This window comes from Drosophila innubila, chromosome X (genome assembly GCF_004354385.1).
Source record: "Drosophila innubila isolate TH190305 chromosome X, UK_Dinn_1.0, whole genome shotgun sequence".
In the NCBI taxonomy this organism is placed as follows: domain Eukaryota; kingdom Metazoa; phylum Arthropoda; class Insecta; order Diptera; family Drosophilidae; genus Drosophila; species Drosophila innubila.
In genome coordinates, this window is record NC_047626.1 from 10,664,527 (window position 1) to 10,670,526 (window position 6,000).

Genomic DNA, 6,000 nt, shown 5'->3' on the forward strand with positions numbered 1-6,000 from the left:
TTCCCGTTTGACATTCGCTTTTGTTTGTTGGTTTAATGCATTTTAGCAAATGCGCTTGACAGCTGAGGCCAGCTCAATGTCAGCATTCAATCATCTTTGACTACTTTACAGTTCCTTGCTCCTCTTTTTTTTTTTTGTTGGCCCTCAAGCAGCTGACGTAGAAGACAGCGCCAAATTCGCACTTGGTTCGGTTTCTCCCCTCCACCCTCACAAAACACACCTCTCTCTCTCTCGCTCTCTCGCTCTTTTTAACCACTCTGACCGCTCTGGAAGCAGCTAATTATGTAATTATCTTGTCAAAGCGTTCGCCGTTTTGGCCGCGTCAAGCTGCTAAACGTCGCAACGTCGCTTCTGCCACTTCAACCGGCTAATCAATTTTATGTTGCATTCTATGTTTCCAACTCGACTCTTGACTCTCGACTCTCCATTCTCAACTGGCAGCCCGTTGCGGTTGACCAACTCGCTGGCCATTCACTTGGAACTCTCTTTTGGACATCTTGGCGGCAACACTTGGCGGCATCTTGTGAGGAGCAACGAACCATGCCGTCAGCTACGAGTATGACATAGCGCACCCTAAAGCCCCTCATGTCCAACAAGGGGCGTGGCCAGCAGCTGCTGCACACTTCGATCTCTTCATAACTTTACTTTTATACACTGAAAAAAAAACCATGTTTTTAAATCAAGAACACTCATCTCAAATATTTTGTTCTTAAAAGAAGATAATTTTAAGACCAAATTACTGAAACTAAGATTGTTAATCTAAGAAATCTTAAAATCATAATATAAGAATATAAATCTTAAATTGCTTGGAAAGTATAAATAGGTACTGTTTGGTATCAAACAAATGGTGGCACATTTATTCTTAAAATAAGAACTTGGTCTTATTTAAAATGTTCTTAAAATTAAGATGTGTTCTCTTAATTTAAGAATTTTATGTTCTCGACGCAATTTTTAGACCAAAAATCTTTGTTTTGAGACCAAAATCTTGATTTTAGAACATTTTTTTTTATCAGTGTACAAGATTTGAAGGCTTCACTAACTTGAAAGTGGCATAGGATATATTTTTAGAGTTTAAATAATTTGATTACTCAAAGAAATGTATTTTATTTAAACATATTACACAATACAAGTCGAAACTATTCTATATTTTAGAAATCTAGTTTATAATACAGTGCATGTTCTTATTACAGGTATGCCTAGAGAAAGTGTTTGAGGCGCAAAATTTCTATTATTTTCCTAGTATGGAGCATCAATTTAACCCTCTGAGCCCCAACATCGAAATAATGAACAGAAATAAGTCAAATAAATTTATTTTATAGATGAATTTGGAACTCTGAATTCACAAATGAGCTCAGAAACTGTGTAGAAGGTTTTGTTTAAAGGTGCAATATGTAAAAAAATTTCAAAAAGTTTTTTAGTGATAAAATGCTAAATTTCAATATTTTCAGAAAAAAGATAAATATTTTCAGAAATAAGATATTTAATTCGATTAGTAATTTAACGTACTTTTAACGAAAAAAAATAACAACTTAAATTGATCGCCTATTTTTCAAGTTGTATTAATTTATCACCCAGCAAGTCAAAAAAAAAGTGCCCTTAAAAACTTCTGAGAGATTTTAAGCATTTGTAAATGATAAGATGTATTTATAAGCAACAGTCAATAAATATTTTTTTTAATAAAACAGGAATTACTTAATAAGTAATTGTAATTAAACAGATGAATGTCTTGAGGCACTCTTGGGTATTAGAGGGTTAATTATAATTAAATTTTAATCTATCTAATTATATAATTATATTATAATTATATTATAACTTGGGTTTTGTCAAATATATATATTTAGTTTTTTGAAACCTTTTATTATTTTTATGAGCACTCTACATGCTACTTAAAAAATTTTCAGAGTTATTTCAAGATTCTGTTCTGTTAGAACAGGTAAGTTACAGATTTTAATAACATGGCAGAATTCAACTTCAGCTATTGTTTTTTTAAACTGTAGTTTAAATTACGTGATTCTAACTACTGAGTCCTGGAACCACGCTTTGTCTAAAATAATTTTTAAGATATGTTTTAAAAAATATACAAAATCAAGTTACAATAAATTAAAAACTAAATGTAAAAATAATTTGTCAAATATTAACAGAAACCATTCACACACAAGTATTTAATTTCAAAATAAATTTCAGCTCAAATTAAATTATATTTGTATATTTTTTTTCGAGAATGTGAACAAACATTATTATATTTTGAAAATGCTACATAATTGTTTGTCTATTTAATTTTGTTTGATATATATTTGTATAGAAATTCGAACTGAGCTCTAAAAACTGAACTACATATTCCAAGACATTTTAAAATTTATAAGAAACGTTTTTTATTTGCAAAAGTATTTAAATAGTATTTTTTTTATAAATTATAATAAAGCTAGAACAATTTTCTAAAACAAAACTTCTAAAATTATGGTATAATTTATAATTATCTTATAACTTCAATAATTAACAATAATTTTTCTAAATCAAAACTTCTATTTTGTTTTGGTCTTAAATGATTTATACTAAATTATACAATTTCAATTTCATTTATAACTATAATTATAAAAGCATTGGAATTATAATTATTATAATGATTCCAAGGCGACGCCCATTAATTTGATTAAGTAGCCAAGTTTCTACTTAAGTGTTTATGTTTTTGGTCTAGTATTTGTTGTTGTTGTTGTTGTCATTGTTTGTTGTTGCTGTTGTTATTGTTGCTTTAACTATTGCCCTTTGTTTGGCTTGATGTCGCGTTTCGCTGCTGCTGTTGTTGCTTTTGCTGCTGCATTTTGACATTTTGACGAAGAGGAAATGTCACGTCACGTCGTGTTTTGCCGCACACCTCCAATTTCCGGTTGAGTGAGCTGCCGCCGTTGCCGTTGTCGTTGACGTTGCCGTTATTGCAACGTCCAACGTCCAACGTGCAACGTTGCGTGGGTGAGCAGTTTACCCAACTCTAAACTCCAACTCCAACTCCAATTCCAGCTCTTACTCCAATTGCAACTTGAATGCAACTGCAACTCCCGATTCCGATTCCGACTCCGACTCCAGCTCCGATTCCGATTTCAACTCTACACATTGCAATCAAAAATTGCACGCACAAAATCATTGCAGGCTTGACTAAACTGAAACTCGTGTCTCTCTGCTGTACTTAGTGTTAGCCTCCCCTCCCTCCACTCACCCATTTACCCCTAACCCCTAACCCCTCCCCCTGGCTAGGCACATGGTCTGTAGGCAGCTCGGTTTGGTAGGTTGGTAGATTGGTTAGCATTTCTGGTCGTTTTGTGGATGCATTGCGACAGACACATGGACACCACGCTTTGCGGTCAGTTCGTTGCCTGATTGGGGCTGGTTCTCAGCACTTTTTGGTCGCCAGTGGCACATGGCTAAATGCGTGCAGCTAGTTAGTAGTTAACAGTTGCAGCTAACTTCAAGAAACACTTGATAAAACCACACAGTTTTCTAATAAATTAAATTCATTTCCTAATTAACTAAATCAAATTATTTAAGAAAAATTCTATTAATTCAACACATATATTAACTTATTTTTATATATATTTTGATTTAATTAATTCAATTTATTTTTAATTTACCCGCAACTTTAAGAAGTTTCGGCAGCTTAAACTTGTAGCGCCATCTGGCGCGCAAACGTTGCAACGCATTATGTGCTGTTTTTTAAGCGCCAAGTACAACGGTTTTTTGCTGCGTTGCCTTCCGACAAAGCAAAGGCATATAATTTAAATATTGACTCAAGAGTTTTCATAAATGTATAGCAGAATTTATATAGATTTAATTGGCTTAATGCTGCTGTTGTAAGTTGCCTAAACTTTAGCTGGCGCTAGCGCCATCTAACGGCAAGCGCCTGCAAGCACAGGCATTTTTATTTAAAATGGCGAAAGCTTTGGCGCCATGGCGCTCTTCGCTTGACTTAAAAAGCGAAAGGGTTGCGCTGTCGCCTTTGTGCTGTCCGCAATGCTGCTCAAAGCCAAAAGTTCTCTTTCCCAGCCCCAAAGTCGAGTCCCTGGCACAGGGGTTGCCACAGGGGGTGGCAGGGGGTTGGTGCTGCGGTGTTTGCTGACGGCGCTTTTGCTTGAAACTTTTTCGAGTGCGTTGAAATTTGGTGCTTAACTCAATTGTTGTTTTATATTTTTATACAGTTTGCATAATTAGTTTATTTTAGTGAAATTGAAAATTATTGGAAATTATTGAAAATTATAATTTGCAACATGCATTTCCATAATGATGCGAAATTGGCCATTTTGTTAAACAAAAGTGAATTATTAACATTGTTGAATGATGGCGACCACAACAAAAGCATCAAATATGTTAGAATACTCCATGTTGGGACAATGAGCTTTTAGCACTGGTTTAACTAGTTGCGAATTGTACCTGAAAATTAAAATTTTTATATTTATATTTATGCTATTCATATTTATTTATAAACTCTTTTGTTTTCATTTTATTATTGTCATTTAGCAAATATGTGCTAAATGCATTTAAGAATTTTGCTACCTGTGATTACTGGTTCTTATGTGGTATATGAATTAGTTTGACATTGTTTTTGTTTGTCACATGAGTTTACAGTTGATTTGACTTGCCCTTAACGACACATAGGCCACGCCCCCAAAGGCCTTTCATCTTTTATGTCTGACTTGTGGTTGATGTTTAGCCAGAGTCTCATTTGCATTTGGTCAGAGGCGCAGACAAAGAGGGGCGTGTCATAAACGCACCCAATACTCCACTTCACATAAACAAATAATATAAACTGATAAAATATGTATAGTATTCAAAAAATCAAATAGAGATTTGTTTTCTTTAAAAATTTAATCTACTAGTAGAATTGGAGGATGTGTAGTATAAAATTAAAATAAATATAATTACTATTTATTGCGTAGCACGTGAAAATTCAAGTGTTTTAATAAAAAATTCTGTATTTTCATAATTTATTTATTTAACGGCAAATAAAACAAATTAAAATGATCAAAAATGTAGATAATGTTAACAATAAAAAATTGAAAATGTTTCAATTTAAAGAAGATGTGTAGTATTAAATTCATATAATTATATATACTATTTATTGCGTAACACATTAATAACCAAGTGTTTTAATAAAAAAATTCTAAATTTTCATAATTTATTTATTTAACCGCAAAGAAAACAAACTAAAATGATCAAAAATAATATTACTAATTAAAATTGAAAATGTATCAATTTAAAAAGGGAAAATATATATATTAAATGAAATAATTAAAAGAAAATAATCAACTTTTTAACGCTAAAAAGTCTGGGGTGCTTAAAAAATTATTGAATAATCAGCGGAAAATCATAATTTTAAAATATTTTACAAAACTAACAACAATTTAACATTAAGACTCTTTTTGATAAACTCTTTAGACGAGAAGAGCTTTTAATTAATGAAGAAGCGCTATCTCAAAAATGCTTCCCCCTTTCGGTAGATGCCACTGTGTTTAGAAACTTGCAACTTGGCGTTGCAACTGAGAACTTAGCAAAGGTCTTGAGAGTCCACAAGTGGCGAAAGGTGGAGATGGAAGGTGGAAGGGAAGATGACGGCCAAGTCGACGGTCGACAGTAAGGCCAATTGTAGTGGAGAATTTGCTGGCTTGAATTTACAATCGATTTATTTACAACAAGTGCAGGGAAAATACTTTAGCAACATTTAAAACGAGCATTAACAGGATGCGTTGGCTTCAAATGGGGCAGCAAGGGAATTTGTGGAGCTTGTGTGCGTGTCTGCATATGATGTGTGTCTGTGTGTATGTGTGTGTGTGTATGTGAGTTGGCTTGCTCATTAAATTAAAGCAGATACCCTTGCAGCTGGATTTAAAATATATAAAAAAAAGGAGCAAACGCAGGGATTGGCTTTTTAATGCCACTTGGTTTTTTGCCTTGGCTGCCACCGGTCGGCGATGCAAGGCGCAGACAGTGTGCCACCCAAAATATCCAAGCAAA